Raw genomic sequence first — 21,054 nt, 5'->3', positions numbered from 1 at the left:
GTATCAATGGTCATAGGCACCATATAATGGTTTGATCAGGTCACTGGAACAGGGGGAGCAGTTTGAAGGGTGGCCAGGTTGGGAAAAAAAAGGTTCCAGAAGATGGCCGGCCTCATAGCTGAATGTTTTACTAACTCAGCTAATTGGAAAGTGGCCAGGTCATTAGTAAAGTCCTGGATTTCTTTCTTGTTGATTGGATCAAGATAAAGAAAAGATTCAAGTCTCCAATTATTCTTAAGTTGGACAATTGAAGTGAGTGCAAGGTAGAGCATTCTATTAGAGATTCCTTGGGGATGCATCAGAGCAAGGCCGGGGCACTGACTACAGCTCAGAGGCTCCACCGCATGCCACGTCACTCTTCCCACGTCCGGAGGCACTTAAAGGCAGCAGTGAGGTCCCACTGTAGTGGATGCATCGGAGCAGAGCCATGGCAGTGACTACCACCCCAAGGCTCCACCACACGATGCATCACTCTTACCATAACCCGGAGCCGCTTAAAGGCAGCAGTTAGGTCCCGCTGTGGGGGCTGCATCGGAGCAGAGCCAGGGCATGAACTACAGCCCCCATGCTCCACTGCACAAAGCATCACTCTTCCGGCACCCGGAGATGCTTATAGGCAGCAGTGTGGTACCTCTGCATGGGCCTCGCTCGGGCCAAGGGCGGACCCTCCATGCCCGTCAGAGCCCGGAGGAGGCTGGGCTGGGCCCCCCCTCTAACTTCTACACTCCCCCGTTACAGGCCCACCTTGGGCAAGAAAAAGCTGAGAGCAACAGAGGCGGTAACAGTTACCTCTTTAGATACCTTTCTGGCCAAGGCAACATCGATAAATCGTACTTTCAGAAAAGAGAATTTCGTTGGGGTCAGGGACAGGGCAGTCATCTAATCAAGTTGTTTCTCCAAATAAAGGCAGTGTAAAGAAACTATATGGGGTTTCTCTTCCAGAATTGCCGGCAGTCTCTGTACCAACCCCCGAACATTCCCAGCCTGCCTCTACATTTAGTGGGAAACCGACTGACGCTACCTCCGTAAATGGTAAATGAAAAAGAGGTTATGCGATACTGCCCTCCATGTGACCTGCCAACAAGATAAGAAAGGCCGCTATACCAGCGAGTTCCACATGTATGAATAGCCAGCAACTTTCAGAGACTACATTTCCCTCATATTGGTGTGATCATCTTGATAACTTTAAACAACTTTTGCAACCAATCTATGCCCGTTTAGATTCTATAGATTGCACTTAAGGTCATCCCCTCTGATGTCTGTAAAACTCTTAAAAAACTATAATTGTGAAAGTTATAATTTACGTTTTAATTGTGAAAACATGATCCTTGGTCGTGAGTTAGATAAATCACCCTCTACTTCTATTGGTCATCCTTGTGTTGAAAATCAGTTGGCCCCCAGCAGGGATCCTATAGGTCCAGACCATGTAGATTTGGTCCCTAGGTGTTGCCCACCGCAGGTGACCATATAAGATTCTATGCGTAAGGGGCAATCACACGACTTATCAAGACCACAGGTTATGGTAAATCTCCTGTCTACTCAGGCCCATAGCAAACCAAATCAACAATACATGAACTTCCCTCCTGCAGCTTGTCACTATGTTCAAATTTTAGTCAATGTGCCTTTATTACGTCCCAATCTTAGAAAATCTTCACTTCAGCTGATGGCCAAGGCAAGACACTGGATGACTCAAAACTCTAATCACGGTCATCTCATCCAAAATCATTTGATAATGGCCAAAAGAACGCAATGAATTGGGTCTGTTGTAAAAACAACCAATAATGACTGGTTATTTTAACCTTTGATAATGAATGGCTAGTGAGAGACCCATTAGGGAGTTTACCGGTTGCCCCTTCACTCCATTCTCAGATTTATGCAGTCTCGTTTGGCTTTTTTTATAGGTCCGCACCAGTATGTAGTTCCACCGTACTCACTCAGGTCCTTTCTCTAGTGAGAACTGGTCATAAGCCTGCGCAGGTGACTTTTGATGCCCTTGCCCTATCAAACAGGTACCTATTGTTGGACGATATGGAGGCATGTGATTGACTGATCTTTCCACTAAATTATTTGCCTCCTCAGTCTGTTCTTTATAACGATTTTCAAATGGTTTCTGGTTTGGTACCCGTGGAGAGTGTTCAGTTGGTTATTTTAGATCCACTAAGCAGTATTACATCCTTACCAATAGACCCTACATCATCCATCTCACCAGTACCGACAGCGATTTGGTTGCAGGAGTCCCTAAGTGATATAAAGTTTCTCTCTAGGAATATAGCGGGCTATGAAAACAAAAAGGATAATCAAAATTCGCATAAAGTGTTTAAGAATTCTGATACTATCTGCTTTAAGGAAAATTGGACAGAGCAGTCTGTCTATAAACGGCTACAGCTCCTTTGTTACGCCAGCAGTTCCATCAGCAGCAGGCAGATCTAAAAGGGGCTTACTCAGAATTGTAGCAAACACGATCACCCTAGGTAAGGTGACCTTTATCAATAACTCGCCCCATTTTCATGTTATCGTGGCTGAAGGTTTTGGGAAAATTGATTTGTTACGCATTCATTTTTATAATAATAATTTTAAGAATTCTACACAGGTGACAGATGAGTTGGCAGGAATATTGGAAACTCTGTTAACATACCAATCAATTTCAATTTTTTTTATTTGAGCTCGGGATATTCATGTTTACTGTAGCCCCAATTCAGAACAATGTATTTGTGGGGTGACTGACACTAATGATTCATTGCTAGTCCATTTTATGCATCATAACTACGGAAACATTTCAAACAGTGTTTCATTAACTTGGGACCTAGTAATAATAAACCTGTATCACCCCATGACTGGTCAACCCCTCCCCACCTTTCAAATGACAGGAGTTACCTCGACATCTGATTGTACAATTATTCAGACTAATTTTAAGAGATGTATTAAGTCCTCCATAGCCGAGTTGACAGAGTTCAGTGATCATGCTTTCCTTCTTTTTTTGTTTTGTTTGGCCTCTTTCTGCTAAGTCAAGCTCTATATTTACCCCAAAACCGATTCTGAGTAGGAAAATGGATGTACTCTTAACTGAGAGAAAATTAACCCTATTTCCTTCCTCCCAAAGGTTGCAAAGGAGGTGTTACCTGACAGTGAATCCTGCTTAGACACCAACACTGATAGTCATCAAGTAGTTATAGCATTTAGTAAAATGTAAACATCTAGAAATTCAAATCTTTTGCATCCAACTACAAGAAACACTCCATTGACGATAAGGGGATTGAGACAAATTTCTCAAAGGCCTCCAAAGAACTTCACACTGCTCTTAAAACAAGTCCCAGAAACAAAGATTTGATAAGGAAGCTATGAGACTATGAGACAGGTAGGGCAGTGAGAAAAAAGGATTTACGGGATGAAGCATGGGTACATTTGTGTGAGGCTTCGAGGAGTAAAGATAGCAAGGCATTTTGGAGGGTGGTAAATGCCCCTTTTCGGCAGGATCAGCGCGGCCCCTCTCTTGATATTCATTTAGATCAATCGACCTGGGGGTCTCACTTCCAGAGCATTTTTAATGTAGAGAAGGATAGGGCTACAACAAACCTTAGGACTTGATGACTGCCCATCTGGGGATGGAATTCTCATTAGAGGAAATTGAGCTTGCACTCTCTCAATAGCCTGCTCTTGACCCAAGTTTTTAATTGTTTCCAAAGTGGGACCCCTGGTATCTTGGAAACAATCCGTGATTATCCCCATATATAAGAAGGGAGATCCCTTGAATCCCTCAAATTACCGCCCAATCGCCCTGCTGGATATCGCTGCCAAACTAATGGGGAGATTGCTCCTAAATAGACTGGAGGAGTGGGAATTTGTTAATAATGTTTTAGCTGAGACACAATACGGGTTTAGAAAGAGGAGGGGAACGATCGACCACGGACAAAATTCACCCTTACTGCAGCAAAATATGTTTGTGCAAAAAAGGGCCAGTTTTATCTGGCTTTTGTGGACTTGTCCACGGCCTTCGACTACGTAAACCACTCAAAATTGTGGGTTGTTTTGGAGTCGATGGGCGTGGACAACTCAATAATTCTTTTTATTAGGGAGACATATGGAGAGACTGTGGCAGTAGTCAGGTTTGGTAAACAGGAGGAATGTTCGGAAATATTTAAAATTGAAAAGGGGGTGCGACAGGGGTGTGTCCTTGCCCTAATTCTTTTTTCCTTGTACACCAATAACTGTAATGAAGTTTAGACCGCGCAGTGCAGAGATGTTCCATCAGCAGGTGGATTATCGCGGCCTGCTCTCTTCTATGCAGATGATGCGATTTTGATGGCCAGGACACCGCTGGCCCTACAGCGCTTGATTGGATCTTGTTCAATATTCAAGGCTGAACTGGGTCTGCTTGTTAACAAATGATAAACCTTTGTTATGATAGCGGCACTGGGAAGGAAAAAGTATTCCTCTGGAACGAGTAGAGTCCTTCAAAAGGTCGATCCTGAGCCAGCGTGCAGTTGCTGCTGTGCGGAGATCTGTGGTAGTTCTGTAAGGTTCGTAGAGAAGCTTCGCTCAATCCCCCGCCCTTATTTTTGATTGGCTTGTTTCTTTGTCCTACGTAAATGCTGGCTCCTGATTCATTATGAGGCTTATTAGTCCCTCCTTAGTATGGGCATGTAGCCATTTGTATCCTCCCATGGCTACTAGCACCTTTACTTGGTTGCTTTCTTTTTAAAGACCTTGATTGATGTCGAAAGTTGTTGGTCACAGCATGATGCCTACATCCCTTGGCGGGCCGGCAGTGCGATGTATTATTCTGCAAAGCATTATAGGCCGGGAGGGTCTACACAGCAAGCTGCCTACAACCACTTCGGGCCAGCCGCGTTAGGTGGGACGGGTTCAATTAGGAGCGTTAAAAGGTCAAACATTTTTTATAGAACATAAAGAAAAACAACATTGCTACTTTATACACGTTTGAGAGGAGAGGGTGCCCATTTACGCTGATTCATGCTGAACATACAATCAAGTATGTGATGTTATCCTGCATTCTGGTGCCAAATTGGCTGCTATACTCTGATCTATTCAAGCTCTCACATGTATTGATTCACATCTCTACCTGTCGTCACCGGTACAAGGCTCAGTAGCCGTGTCTTTGGAGGTGATGTCCTCCAGGAGGTAGGTCTGAAGGGGAGCCCATATATCGCGTGGGCAGGAGGACGGTGGTAGGAGTTTGGAGTAGACGTGTAATTACTCTTGACAATAGATAAGATTGTGTAGCCAATCTTCGAACTTGGGGGCTCTCCCCCTTCCCCACCTGCAGGCAACCCGTCGTTTGGCCAGGAGGAGCGCCAGGGAAGTATAGCGTCGCATCTTAGCGGCGAGCGGCTCAGTGCACCCTAGTAGTGTGATTAGGGGGTCAGCAGGAATATGTAGACCAGTCATTTGGTCCAGTGCCAGCAAGACCTCTGTCCAATAACTTTGTATGGGCGGGCAATCCCAGGCAAGGTGTCTCAAGTCCGCCCCCGCGCAGCCGCAATGATCACATTGATAGTTATAATGAAGGTGCAGACGGTTTAAGCGTGTTGGTGTGTAATAAAGGCAGTGAATTTATTTGTAGTGAATGATGCGCAATCTGCTTCTGGCGGAGATAGTTCCAGTTTGGAGACAGCAGAAGGACCATTGTTCTTCAGTGAGGGGTGACCCCAATTCCTCCTCCCAGCGACCCTTGGCTGGGAGAAGGCCGTAGTCACGGTCGCTTTGGATGGTGCAGTATAGGAGTGACACCACATGTGTAGGGGTAGTTTGTTGCAAAAGGGTGTTGAGGGGTGAAATAGACCCTCATGTGGTGGTCACAGGCCACCGAAACACTGTCTGTCTAAAAGTAATGAATACAGATGTGAAACAAAGGTCTTACGTTGAAGTAGCACTTTCATTCATCAAACCCTTAAATGAGTAAATTAACCATGCAAGAATTTACAATTTCAAAGTACATTTAAATGTAAAGAAAGGGTGAAATGTCATTGTCCTGAGGCACTGCACCAAGGCAGCTTAATTTTAGGGCGTGCTTCTGCAAAACTATCACAAAATAGACGTGTAAACGGTAAATGTAAATGTAAATTGATACTTGTATAGCGCACTACTCACCCGCAAGGGTCTCAAGGCGCTTGTACGAATACTGCTGTGGAACCCATCCTGGCTTTCCCTGTGAGGTGTCCACTCCTGGGCACCCCCAAGGTGGAGGCCAGGCATCCTTAGCGTTGTGGGGGCCGTTGTGGAGATTAAGCAAGCTATTGCCCAGAGTTGCAGAGTGGGACTCCATGATTGGAATAGGCACCGAGGCGAGCATTATCGGGTCCGTGGAATTTTTTAGCCCAAGACCCGCCGAGGCGGGGAATTGAACCCTGGTCCCGGGCTAGACCTCTGCATCAGGGTCTGTCGCTCTAACCATTGAGCCACACTTCTCCGGTAGAGAAAATAGCTTTCTGATTTATATGAAAGAAGAACCTTTTTTAAGATTCAATAATGCTAAGAATGCACATGTTAAGTTATGTTGTTATGTTATGTTACATGGTTTGTATAGCGCTCAGCTGCCCCAGCCAAGGGGCGTCCCGGCGCTGTCACTGGCAAGGAGGGTACCTGTCGCCACTGAGAGCACAGCAGAGCAACAGCTAAACATAAGGAGCTTACTTTATAGGAAAAGGTGGGTCTTAATCGCCTTCCTAAACGTTAGCAAGTCCTCCAAACCACGGATCGGGGACGGCAGAGCGTTCCATAGTTTGGCGGCAAGATAGCAAAATGAGCGGCCGCCCAAACGGGAGCGCTTCACCAGAGGGACAGCAACTAAGTGCTGACCCTCCGCGCGCAGTGATCGCAAGGGAACATACAGGATCAATAGCGAAGAGAGCATCGGAGGAGAAGAAAGCTTCAGAATCTTGAAAGAGAGGACGAGAGCTTTAAATTGGATCCGCTTTGCCACAGGAAGCCAATGGAGTTTGCTAATAGTCTCGGTCGTAGGATGGAGGCGAGGGAGACCTACCAGAATTCTTTCTGCCACATTTTGTATGCGCTGCATTCTCCTGATCTCTGCCTGGTTGGCTCCTAGCAACAAGGAACTGGCATAGTCCAAGCGAGAGAGAATAGTCGATTGTTATGTTATGTTATGTTATGTTAAAATGCGTTTATATAGCGCACGGCTACTCTAAAAGAGTGTCCCGGCGCTTTCCACAACAGCTACAGTGTAAAACATAACATGAAAAACAGATCCCAGAAGCAGGAAAAAGAAAATCCACCTAAACAGAAAGATTAAAAAGCCAAGTTTTCAGGTTCCTTCTAAATTGAAGCAAGTTGGGAGTGCTGCGAAGTACCAGTGGAAGCGAGTTCCACAGCTGGGAGGCCTTGAGGCTAAAAGAACGCCCCCCCGTACGAGCCTTCCTCACCTGTGGGACCACAACAGTAAAAAGGGATTCAGAGCGTAGAGAGCGGGCAGGACGATAAAAAACCAATCTCTTCTGCAGATATCCCGCACCTGTGCCAAACAGAGCTTTGTGCACCAGCGTCAGGGCTTTAAACATAATCCGTTTACGGATCGGCAACCAATGCAACGTCTGCAGCAGCCCAGAAGCCCGTGTTCGTCTATGCAAACCAAAGATCGCACGGGCTGCAGAGTTCTGTGCCACCTGCAGGCGCTGGACCAAATAGTCCGGTAAGCCTAGAAAGAGAGCACTGGCATAATCGAGCCTAGATCCGATTAGCGCCTGCACTGTAATCCGTCTGTGCTCCGCAGATAGTAAAGGGAGAAACTTGCGGAGCATTTTCAGAATACCGAAACAGGTGCCAGACAGGCCGAGAACATGCGCTCTCAGAGAGAGCTTGTTATCAAGCCTAACACCGAGGTTCTTGGCAACCGTGGAGGACTGTGCCGGAGGGCACATAGCAGCCGGCCACCACTGCCGCCATTCGGGATCGATGGCACAGCCGAAGAATAAAACCTCCGACTTGCTGGAGTTGGCCTTCAGGCTATTACGCTGGAACCAGCCGAAGACCATATCCAGACAATCCCGAATTCTCTCCCCATCAAATGGCTGATCTTTGCCACATGTGAAGAGGAGTTGCGTGTCGTCGGCGTAGGACACGATCTGGGCTCCGTAAGCCTCCACCGCCGCCGCCAGGGGGGACATAAAGATGTTGAACAATGTTGGGCTCAACACAGACCCCTGTGGAACCCCGACTCCCAATGGGGGCATCTCGGCGGAGCTCTGGGACACCCAGACCGTCTGGCGGCGGCCCTCCAGAAAAGATGTAAACCATCTGAACACCGTCCCCCTTAGGCCGATGTCATGAAGCCTGGCGAGAAGCGCCTCATGGGGGACGGTATCGAAGGCCGCCGACAGGTCCAACATGACTAACATGGCCTTGCCACCCACATCCAAGGTCTCCCTGATGATCTCCGAGACCTCCACCAACGCTGTTTCCGTACTGAAATTCGGACGGAAACCGGATTGGGATGGATGGAGCAGATTGTTGGATTCAAGAAAGCTCGACAAGACGCCATGGACATGTTTCTCCGTGATCTTAGCCAACGCCGGAAGAAGTGAAATTGGCCTGTAATTGGCCAACACCTCGGCATCAAGACCAGGCTTTTTCAGGAGGGGGATCACCATCGCCCTTTTCCAGGTGCGTGGAACAATCCCCTCCCGCAAGGAGGCATTGAGGATCGGGTTGACCAAAGGATCCACCACTGCCGCCATGCCCGCCAAAAATTTGGCAGGGCAGGGGTCCAGTGGAGAGCCAGACTTAAGGCTGGCCAACAGTGTCCGAGACATGTCACTGGAGACAGGTGGAAAGTCAGCCAGTACTGCCATGGACACGGGTGATGTTCCAGGTCCTGCCCCAGGGCCACAACCATCCTCCATTGGGCTCTCCGAGAAGGAGGCCTGAATTGCCTTAATCTTGTTGGTGAAGAAAGTGGCAAGATCACACGCCCACGCCTCAGGTGACACAGGCGGGGGTGAATAAGAGGTCGGAGACGTGAATTCCTTCACTATCGTAAAGATCTCCTTGCAGGAGTTCGCCGACACCGCAATCCTCCTGGCAAGGTAGTCCCGCTTGGCGCCAAGAATAGCCCGGTGATAGGCCTTCACCACAGACCTATAGGCGAGCTTAGCCTCCCCATCATATTGAAGGCGCCAAGCCCGCTCAGCAACCTTGCACTGGCTGCGAGCCACACGCAGCGCCTCGGTGAACCATGGCGCAGATTGTCGTATCGCGGTGGACCTGGGGGTTACCTTTGGGGCGAGAGTATCCAACCTCTCAGTCAACCAACGCTGAAGGGCCTCAGTGTCTCTTTCCGGATCGCCCGAGAGAGAACACGGATGTTCCGTGAGCGCCTGCTCCAACATAGCCGGCGTCACTCTGTGTAACTGCCTCGAGGCAGCTCTGGGCACCGCGGGGGCACAGATGCCAGATCGCCCGTTCTCCAACACGGAAAACCCCATCAGCCAGTGATCCGACCAGAGCACCGGCCGTGCAACGATGTCAACAATAGGGACAGAAGAGAACACCTGATCGAGGGTATGCCCTTTCTCGTGAGTAGGCCCTAGCACAAACGGTGCTAGGCCAAGCGGAGATGTAATGTCTAGGAGTTTAATCCCATCCGGATCGTCCAAAACATCAAGATGAAAATTAAAATCGCCTGCAAGCAGACAATGCTGCGCAGACAGAGCCAACTCCGAGATGGCTATCTGTAGGTCGTCCCAAAAAGAGCCCACCGGGCCGGGGGGCCTATAAACCAGCAATCCCTTAAGCGCTTGACCAGGAGACAGTCTAAGCATAAAGCTCAGGGATTCAGAGCCCTCGATGGAGTTCACGGGAAGAACTGAGCAGGAAATGTCTTTCCTCACCACCACAGCAACTCCTCCCCCCCTACCCTTAGCTCTGTCTTGGCGGAAAATATTATAGGATGAAGGGACCGCCGTGAAAATATCTGGGTTCGACGCCTCTCCCAACCAGGTTTCGGTCAGGAGCAGGCATAACGGGTTCTCCCTGACAAGAAGATCGTGAATGTGCAGGGCATGCCTTGCTACCGATCTAGTGTTAAGCAACAAGCAGCGGTGTTTCACATGGGCCTCGGGTGTCCTAATAACACTGCACTGTGCCCCCGTGGGCGACCAGCCACAAGCCGGGCAGGAACGTTTCCCCCTGTGACGACCCGGGAATACAGAGCGACACAAGCTAGATGAAGCGCGCATAGCGTAAAGAATCGCCGAGGAATAGTGGATCATCCTTACCCTCACCTGACCAGAGTCCTCCGCCGCCCTGCCGCCTCCGGGACGCTGACGGGCGCAGACGGGCAGGACTCCGGCACGACTCAGGCACAGGGAAGGCGTCCACCTGCGCGTACCGCTGCGCGTAAGGGAGCGACTTTAAATAGGCTCTCCAATGAGCCCTTGGCGCGCGAGTCCGCTCCAAGATGGCGGCCGCCGCCGAATACCAAGCCCCAATCAAAGATGGCGCCCGAAATGAAGACCCAGGACCCGGACCCACAAAGTAGTGGTGCTTTGGAGGCACAAAGGTGCCGTTTTTATGTGCAGTAAGGGGAGCGGGATGTAGGCAGGAGGGAGCAAGTTAAAAACGAGGGTAAATATAAACCCAAGAAAAACACAAAGGTAATCCCAGACAAAAACAAACAAAAGGTTAAAATGTCCACAGCGCTAGTCCAGCGTGCTTGCAGCAGTGTGGTAGGTGGTAGAGACCCCTGCCCCACGAAGGACCGCCTTAAATAGGCTCTCCAATGAGCCCTTGGCGCGCGAGTCCGCTCCAAGATGGCGGCCGCCGCCGAATACCAAGCCCCAATCAAAGATGGCGCCCGAAATGAAGACCCAGGACCCGGACCCACAAAGTAGTGGTGCTTTGGAGGCACAAAGGTGCCGTTTTTATGTGCAGTAAGGGGAGCGGGATGTAGGCAGGAGGGAGCAAGTTAAAAACGAGGGTAAATATAAACCCAAGAAAAACACAAAGGTAATCCCAGACAAAAACAAACAAAAGGTTAAAATTTCCACAGCGCTAGTCCAGCGCGCTTGCAGCAGTGTGGTAGGTGGTAGAGCACTATTAGTTGGTGGGTAGGAGGGTCAAAGAATTTCAGAATGGGCCTGAGACCACGTAAGAGCCCAAAGCAAGTAGCTGCTGTTTATTTAGTGTGGGTGGAAAAACTGAGAGAGGAGTCTATCCAGACCCCGAGATTTTTTACTTCTGTTTTGGGGTCCGGAATTCTCCCTAGTGTGTTTGGCCACCATTGTTCACCCCAGGAATTGGCATTTATCCCCACTAACAGAACTTCTGTCTTACTCGCATATAGCTGCAGGTAATTGGCAGTCATCCAAGTAGCGACGGCCGTCAGGCCGTTCTGAAACCTGGAGGCGCTCAGAGTGGAATCATCAGTCAGAGCAACCACTAGCTGCGAGCCGTCTGCGTATGAGATCATGGACAGTTCCCATTTTTTGGCGACCGCAGCCAGTGGCTGAATGTATAGATTGAACAAAGTAGTGCTGTTCAATAATGCTAGGAATGCACATGTTAAGTTAGGAGGAACAACCATTATTTCTTTGCAATTGCAATAATGTTTTAGAATAAGGTCAATGCAGACGAAAGAGAAAGAGACAATTTTATAGTACCAGAAACAATCAGAGCTTCAGCCAAAGATGCTTAGATAGAGGGCTGAAGGAAACAACACAGGCGTAGGTGACCCAAGGGGTCACTGCAGCGGGGTAGTCCATCGAATGGACTGAGGAGCAGATCTCTATACTCTTTCAATGATGAACCATTGACCACAAAATGACGACATATCAGGTGTCTTTGAACTATAGGACATGATGCATTTTGGTCACTTCTGGGAAATATTTAAGAAAACAGAAGTGCCACCCACACTACAAAAAGTTTCTCAAAAGGTCACAGGATGTTTGACCATGAATCATAACGAAATTGAACATCTATTGACCAGGATTTGCGTCACTTCAGGGAAACTTTTATAAGAAAGCGGAACATTTAGGAAGATATTGGTTGCATGTGTTAGTTACATTAAAGCTAGCAACAGATACAATAATATGAAAGATGACAGATGACAAGTGGCCCCAACTATCAGGTATTGCGTGATGTCTCTTTTAGCTCGGGAAGTTCCCTATTCTTGCGGTATTGCTATTCTTGCGGTATCTACGTGGGTGTAAGAGAAGAAGTGCAGATCGAGGGAGTGGGGGCCCCCGGGGGAGCTGAGCCTCTCTGAGGAAATTGTGTGAGAGACACACTTTGGGGCCTATTCATAGAAAAAGAACAGCGTGGACAGGTTGGTCAATTTAACAGATTCCTTTTATGCTAGCTGGTGGGGGCTTATCAGGGTCTCATGCCTCAGGTGTGGGCAGAATTGGCCTGGGGTAAAAAATAGATCCTGCTACATTTCCCTCTTCTTATTTATTTTCTTTTAACAAAAATTATACGTGCTAGGATATTCACATTCCCTGTTCTATCCTTGCTCTCCCCGTGCTAATTCTGCTATTCTCAGGAGGTGCAGGAAGTCCTACGGACATGGGGTGCTGGCTGAAGAGCATAATGCTCATTAGGACACAGCCCACATATTTAGAGACAAGTAGGACATTGTAACACATGCTGTTTTCTGTGTCTGTAGGCCAATGTGTGCAAACATAACATCCTGCCCTGTCAACTGTCCCCTTGTCCCATCTTTATCAATGGCTATTTATTCAATTTGGTACAATATCTCTGTGTCATTTAAGCAGTATCTCAGTGTAAGCGGGACAACAAAGGATTCCACAATGTTTAGAGTTCGTCTCAAATTGGTTCTTTTATTTTAAGATTTCTATTTACAGAGGAATAGTACGTCTTATCCTCGAGGGGGATTTTATCTGTTGTTCTTCGTGTTCACAATATTGAGGGCTTTGTTGTATATGAATTTAGGACCCTAGTGTAATATTCACGAGTCATGCCCACATATAGGTATAAATCACCCTATCCTTATATAGGCATAGAAATGCTAACCATATTTAGACTTATCCTATGCAGTTCAAATACGGCATGGCTACTTCCACTAGTTCCGAAAATCCACAACGATTTCTTGGGAAAACCCACCTTCAGCAGTCAGGGACTTCCCCTTGCTTGAATATTAATTTATCCAAGAAATCATGGAGGTTTCAAAGAACTGAGTCTTTGATGACGTTATTATGTCCAACCTTACGTCAAACTCGGCACCTTCAAGGTATACATATGCCCGCACGTGCCCAGGCAAACACACGGTGGTTTGGAGCAGTTCCACTATCTACCTACACGACACAGCTCGCCGAAGGAAGCCGACCCTCCAGCAGACGCACTGAGAGACGCTGTATTTTCTCTTGCCGAGAAATCCAGCTCCAGTGTTTCCAGGCTACCCTTGCGGGTTGCTGGGAAATAGAGTCCTGAGAGAGAGATACAAGACCTCATCCATTCTAAACCAAGGTACAGAGCTGATTAGACCCTTAGAGAATTCTTGGATAGATTCTTGGCAAAAAATACTAAACTTAAGCTACACCTCACTTACTTCTTCCCTTGTACTAGACCTAGGTTAGGTACACCGGGGTAGGCGTATTTTAGAAGCACCAGTTGAGTACTTTTAGACATTATTTATTAATGTATGTATTTTATGTTATTTTATATGGCTTAGAAACCCTACCATGCTCTTACAGTATTATTTTATTATACTCTTCGTACTGTGCGCATTGTACTTTGCAGCCAGTATTACGATTGTAGCAGTTCATTTCCTCTGCATGAGAAAAAAGACTGTTCACTAAATACTTATATTGAAAACGCCCGTCTCTCTATTTCTCTGCACCTCTGGTGAAACGAAGCATGCACAATTGACTGTGTGAAATAGTTATCGATTGTTTCCGCAACTCTAGAGATACATTTCTTATTCTTGGGAAACAAAGTTGTCATGTTTTAAGCGGTTGTCAGAAACTAATCCCTTCTTGTTTATTCGAGAAAGTTTCTAGTGACCTCTGAGCTAGCTGGCACTCACAATTAAGTTTAATATGTTCGATAGAGACCTAGTCGACCTCAGTCCTACTTCTAACCTATAGGATATATTATTCCAATGCGCAGAACCTATTGGGAATATAGGAACTACACTACATGGCGCCCAACGTTTGGTAAGGCGATAATTTAACGCTAGATACTAGAGTAACTCAGTCGTGCTTTTCGCACAGACCCCTTTTTTCCGTAAATACTCCAGTAGACATCTGGAGTGGGTAAAAGGATATAATATCTGCCAAAACTGAGTAGGACGGAAAATCCTATGTATTAGTTCTTGGTTTATTCAAAGTTGAAGGATACAGTGTTCCAAAATATTGTGCACCTAATCTTTGTTTCCTTGAAACTTGCTCTGAAAAAACTAAATGTCGAATAGTGAAGAAGAGAGGGCTAGAGTTGCAGCAGTAGCTCAAGCGGTTTTAGACGACACAAGTCTCCAACAAAATACCCGGATGCAATATTGATCCCGTAAATGTAAGAAAAAGTATAACTTACAAACTTATAAATAATGGAGTATCATCGAGAGGTGGTAAAGTAATATTTGTCATAGAGGCACACGAATATCGCCAGGAATTAGCGCCGGGAAACCTCCGGGTAGTTGCGCGCTCAATAAATGCAATTATAATAATAATATTAATAATAATATCGGCAGACAGAGATATTCTATTTTTTGTTTAAGAGATTTTTATTAGCATTTTAGAGTAAATACAATACATATGTTATACAAGAAAAGTGGAACAATAAAATAAGTAAGAGAGGTATGGAAACATATGCATGAGCAATAAAAACAAAGAAAGAAATGATCATAGAGAGAAGAGAAAAGGGAAAAGGGAGAAACTAGAAGAATAGAAAAGAGGAAAGAAGAAAGAACGAAAAGAAAGCAAGGGCAGAAGAAGGGAAGAGAAGAGAGAGAGAGGAGAAGGGGAGAATAAGTGGGAAAACTGAGAATCAGTCAAGGAAGAGATTTGAAGGAAAGATAAGTGGTAAAGGGGAGCCAAAGGAGATCAGATTTAATTTTCAGGGGAATGGAATAGGACGAAGCGATAGCAATTCTATGTTCATCACAAACAAAATTCCACCAGGTGTGAATAGAAATTTTTTAATTATCTTTCCAACATAATAGGATAACTTTAAATGCAAGAGAAATAAACAAGTCCAACAATCTCTCAGAAGAAGAGATAATATCCACATCAGATGATAATGATCCTAGGAAAATAGCTTGTAAAGAAAACTGGGCAGAACAATTAAAGACTAGCATACAGGTCTCCCAAACTTCCTTCCAAAATGATGAAACATGAAAGCATTCAAACAGTAAATGTTTAAGTGACCCAGTTTCATTAGCACAGGACCAACACATTAGAGAGGATGTTGCGGAGAACTTATGAACAGTTACAGGAGTGATAAGAACTCTATGATAAATGAACAACGATTGAGTAATGCGAGCAGCAGGAGATACCTTAAACAATTTGGACCATATACGTTCCCACATCAGAACAGAGAGAGACATATTAAGGTCCGTTTCCCATGCAATCTCAACAGCTGATTTAGAACGATCTGAACTAGGTGACAGTAATAATGAATAAACAAGGGCAGCCTTAGGTCGTTGAGAGGAAAATAAGGGATAAAGGGAAGAGGTAGAAACAAAAGATGGAAAGACAACCGGAATGGAAAGGGAAGCTAAGTGTGACTGAATGGCAGATGTAATAATGGTATATTCAGAAAGATATGACAAATGTAAATTAAATAACAGTTGTAGTTCCGGAAAAGGAATGAGAGAGTCATTATCAAAAAACTGATGAACAAATACAATATTCTTCTCTTTCCAGTGCTTGAAATAAAATGATTTACCTTTATATCGAAGAAATTTGTTATACCATACAACAGATAATAAAAAAACATTGTAATGCTGAAAGATTAGAGGAGAAGACATTGTGTAATACAGTTTGGGAATATTTTAATATAGGGTATTTAGTCAAAAAAGAACAGTTTGACATAAAAACAACATGTTGAAAGGAAAGGTCCTTCAAGAGATAACGTTCTAGAAGAACCCAGGTAGGTACAGGAGTGTCATTAAAGTCATATGCTAAAGAAAAGGATTGTTTGATCAGGAAAGCAGAGTGGTACATTTTAAAGTTGGGAAATCGAACTCCACCTTCAGATTTAGGGCGAATCAGCTTCTGTAGCGCTATTCGGGGATGCTTGTCATTCCACAAACATTTTGTACAAATAGAGTTTATGCGAGAGAAATAGGAAAGGGGAATTTTGAAAGGAAGCAGAGACACCGTGTAAAGAACATGAGGGGTAATCATCATTTTAATTGTGTCCAGTCTACCCCACCAGGAGAGAAATAATGGGGACCAGATTTGAAGAAGGGAGGTGATTTTCTTTATAAGAGAATCAAACGTAAATTTAAGGGTATCTTTCAGGGAGGGAGCGAACCAAATACCAAGGTATTTAATTTTAGAGGAGCACCAAGCAAAATCAGTATTATTAAACATGTATTGGTAGCAAAGTGAATTAAGTGGGAGGACTTCCGTTTTAGACAGATTCAATTTATATCCCGAAATAGAGGAATATAAACGGACCTCATCCAGGAATGGTGGAAGGGAGGTTTCAGGATTGGACATATATACGAGTACATCATCTGCATAAGCGGACAATTCAGTTTCAGTAGAGGCCAATGTAAAACCAGTGATGTTAGGATTAGAACGAATTCTTTCTAAGAAGGGCTCAAGACAAAGAATAAACAACAGGGGAGAAAGGGGACATCCCTGACGAGTGCCTCTAGACAAGGAAAATTATTTGGAAAATTGGTTGTTGACAAAAATACTGGCACGTGGAGAGGAATAAAGAAGTTTAACCATAGAAATAAAAGAAGGACCAAAACCAAACCAGTGAGGGTACGAATGAGATATTGCCAGTTGATGCGGTCAAAAGCCTTCTCAGCATCTAAGGACAGAGCTGCTAAAGGGACTTTAAGATGTTTGCTGTGAGCAATGACATTAGAGAATAAGCGAGCATTGTCCGCAGCAAGCCTACCCTTCACAAAACCCACCTGATCAGTCTTGATAAGACGGGGGATAAGGGAATCAAGACGGGAAGCAAGTATTTTAGCAAAGATTTTGCAATCATAGTTTATTAGGGATATAGGACGATAGTTTTTGCATTGGGTGTGATCTTTATCAGGTTTCGGAATGATGATAATTAATGCATCCAAAAATGACCCAGAAGCCTTCGCACTACAAATAAAGTAGTTAAAGAGTTGAAGGAGTTTAGGGGCAAAAAAAGTCTGAAATGAAGAATAAAATTCTACAGGAAGGCCATCTGGACCAGGAGCATTTGAGCGTTTGAGGGAGCGAATGGCACGAGTTACCTCTTGAAGTGAAATTTCCTCTTCTAGGAGCGCAAACTCATCGGGAAGGGATGGGGGAGAGGGAAGACCCTCAAAAAAGGAAGATAAGTTTACATCAGAGGGATGGGTGTCATCTGTATATAGGGAGTGATAATAGGAATGGAATACATCAGCGATGTCTTCATCAGCTGTAACCAATTTGTTTAGAGAGTCATTGAAGATGGGGCCAATATTTTTACGTTCAGATTTAATTTTTAAATAGTTTGCTAACATTTTCCCTGCTTTATTTTCGCCACCGTGAAATTTGATTTAATTTTGAGGAGGGTGTTACAAGCCTCATTGGTAATAATCTTGTTAAGGTCTGTTTTAGCTAAGATCAAATCATGAAGAGAGGAGGGGGATTTAGAAGAGAAATATAAATGCTCGAGGTTCTTAACCTTTCGAAGTTGGTTATCGTACTTTTCCCTATTGAGTTTCTTCTTTTTAGCAACATAGGATATGGTAAATGCTCGAAACGCAGCTTTAAAAGCATCCCAATTGTTGGGAATGGAAGTATCAGAGGGATCATTAAATGTAAAAAATTCAGTAAAAAATTCCGCACTTTCCTTCAAAAAAACTTCATCAGATAGAAGAAAGGCGTTAAATTTCCAGCGACTACATTTAGATGATACAAGGGAAAGATCAAGTGAGGTAGAAACAGGGGCATGGTCAGAAATAAAAATGGAGCCTATGGTTGATTTATGAATGGAGGGGAGTAAGGATTTACTAATCAAAATGTAATCAATTCTAGAGCGGGTGTGGTGAACAGGAGAGAAAAAGGTATATTCCAATACATCTGGGTTACATAATTTCCAAGAATCATATAAAGGACGTGAGGCAATGGCAGATTGGAAGCTCTTATGAGATTTGTCAGGTTGAAATTTACTGGAGGATAATCTATCAGAAAAAGGGTCCAACCATTGGTTAAAATCCCCTGCAATGACAAAATCAGGGCAATCAATGGAGGAAAGCAGGGTTTTAATAGCAGTCCAAAGCTTAGGGTCAGGACGTACCGTGCCGTAAATATTGAGCAGAACCATTGTCTTATTATGGATAACAACCTTAGCCATTGCCCAACGTCCTTCGTCATCATGTTGAGAGGAGATAATCTGTACATTCAAAGCCTTGTGAAATAAAATAGCAACCCCCTCTTTTTTAAGACAAGCTGGAGAGAATACAACCTGACCCACCCACTGTCTCTTCAATTTGATTGATTCAACATCAGAACAATGCGTTTCTTGAAGAAAAACAACTTGAGAACCAATTTTGGATAAATGAGACAATACCTTTTGACGCTTGACAGGGTGACCAAGACCTCGTACATTCCAGGAGACAAAATTACACACCATTGAGGAGAGGGGTGATGGACGGCACGTTGATAAAACACATGGCAAGGGAAGCACTACAAAAAAGGAAATAACAATTACATAAAATACGAATAAGGGAAGCTCTCAAAATACTCAGAACACAAACGAAAAATCTGGTCAGAAGGACAAAAGACATTATGAAGAAGAATATTCGAAGAAGAGATTGCAAAGGAGACGAAAGGCATGGAGCAATGAAGAAAAGGAAAAGGAATGTAGTAAGAGGAGAAGAGAAAATAGAAATAAGGGGAAAGGTAAAAAAGAGAACGGAGAAAAGATAGAGGAAAGTAAACAGATCAAGGCACAGACGCCTGATCGGAGAGTTAGCGAGAAACAAAAGCATTAGGGGCAAGGATACGCCGGGTAGGGGAAACGTCCACATGAGCAACCGAGAAAAAGGACATACGTATAGGGTGAAGAGAAGATTGTAAGAACGGAAAGTAGATGAATAAAAATTACAGATGAAGAAGAAGAAACATACAGAAAGAAAGGAGATAAGAACATATTAAAAGTGAGAGAAACACAGGGAACAACATGTTAGAGCAACAAGAGAGGAAACAAGAAGAAAGATTAAGGCACAGTATCCATCGTCGACGAAGAAGCACTTTGGAGATAAGCATGGAGCTTTTGAGGATCATCAAATGAGCGGGTTTGGCCGTTATGAGTGATCTTGCTGAAACAAGGGTGACGAATGCCATATTGAACGTGAAGTTGTCGCATCATAGGTCGGAGATTCAAGAATTCTTTACGTCTGGCATTAGTCGCAGTCGAGAGGTCTTGGGAGATGAAAATATTGTGACCAGACCACTGGAGACGACGTTTTAGTCTGGCAGCTTTTAACACAGTCATCAGCTCCGTGAATTCTAGAAAAAGCATGATAATGCCACGAGGTTTGTTAGATGCAGAGTTCAGACGGCCAAGGCGGTGGGCTCTTTGAATGTTCAGAGGATGTGACGCAGGTTGGAGATCCAGAAGTTCTTGTAGACATTTTTGTAAAAAAGAAACCATGTCGGAACCTTCCAAATTTTCCGGAACACCATAAACGCGTAGGTTGTTTCTTCTATTGCGATTTTCCAAATCCTCTGTGTGCAGCGTAAGTTTGTGGATTTCTTGCTCTAGGAGAGGGATTTTAGTCGAGACATCTTGAATGTCACTAACCCTTTGCTCCAAATTTAAGACTTTGCCCTCCATAAGTACCCAACGGTCTTCAATCTGTTTGAGCCTGTCATTAGTCGCACTCATAAAAGGTTGGAGGCCGCGAACCTCCTCAAGAATTGAGTCCAGAACAGGATTAGAGGAAGACTTGATGGGAGAGGGCGGGTCATTTTTAGGCCGCTTAGGTTTGGTACCAGTCTGAGACAACTTGGAGTCATTGGCCATGATAAAAATGTGAGCAGGAGCCAACAAATACGGCCAAAAATAATCAGCAAGAAAGATATTGCACCGTAGATACTATCACTGAGAAGGAGCATAGACACTAAGCCAGTTGGAAGAAAATCGCAGGTCGCTGAAAAAGGATAGCACTGAGGTATGAGGAAGAATGATATCCAGGTGCAGCGTTAGAGTACAAAAAAACAAATATCCATCCTCATAAATATCAGTAATAATACGTAGAGCATGAGAAGAGTAGAGCGATATGATAAAAACCACAATACTCGTAGGAAAAATGGAGAGGAGAGAAATAATCAGGTCAAATGCTGCATTAGGAAAATGGCGGCACCTTTTTTTCTGAGAGAAAGCACAGAGTCAGTCGCAAGCACAAAGAAGGGGCATAAAGATGGCCAGGAACAGCAAAAAAGAGTGGTGTATATTATGGGCAAAGCAGAGGAATAATGCACAATAGAAGGAAGGGAGTCGAAGCAGGTAGCAGAACGACGACACGGGCTCAGCGCTCAAAATGGCGGCCGCCCGCGTCGCTTCTGAAGAAAAAAGTTACCGCTTGGGATTCAGAGTCCTCCCAGCCTGAAAATCAGTTCTGCCGGCAACATCAGGGTCGCGGAGCCTTCCGCCGACATTGGAACTGCTTCCGACGTCCAAAAAGCAGGATACAGCGCTCTCACGGCATTAGTGAAGAGAGTCCGTCGCGGAGCTTACGGAAAGAGCGTCTTCACCGTCCGGCGCGCATGCCACGCCCCAGACAGAGATATTCTATTCATGGATTCAGTTTCCTGCAGCAAATCCGGAAACACGTGAGTTCCACTACTTCAAAGTAGAGGAACCTCCAGTGGAATACGTCCCTTACGAGGACATTGAAATTCCGTTAGCATACCA

The 21,054-nt window shown here is 45.0% G+C and overlaps 1 protein-coding gene across 1 annotated transcript in view; it reads right to left on the bottom strand.

Annotated features, from left to right (window-relative positions):
• Positions 1-21,054, bottom strand: part of LOC144828497 (uncharacterized) — a 63,909-nt gene that overhangs the window by 12,517 nt on the left and 30,338 nt on the right. The window contains exon 2 of the mRNA XM_078686751.1: positions 18,706-18,821. The gene's annotated coding sequence lies outside the window, so the exon portion shown is untranslated. The remainder of the gene's footprint in view (positions 1-18,705; positions 18,822-21,054) is intronic.

This window comes from Lissotriton helveticus, chromosome 1_1 (assembly GCF_964261635.1).
Source record: "Lissotriton helveticus chromosome 1_1, aLisHel1.1, whole genome shotgun sequence".
NCBI classification, from domain to species: domain Eukaryota; kingdom Metazoa; phylum Chordata; class Amphibia; order Caudata; family Salamandridae; genus Lissotriton; species Lissotriton helveticus.
Note: the sequence above shows the minus strand (reverse complement) of the source record. Positions and strands in the feature narration are given on the sequence as shown.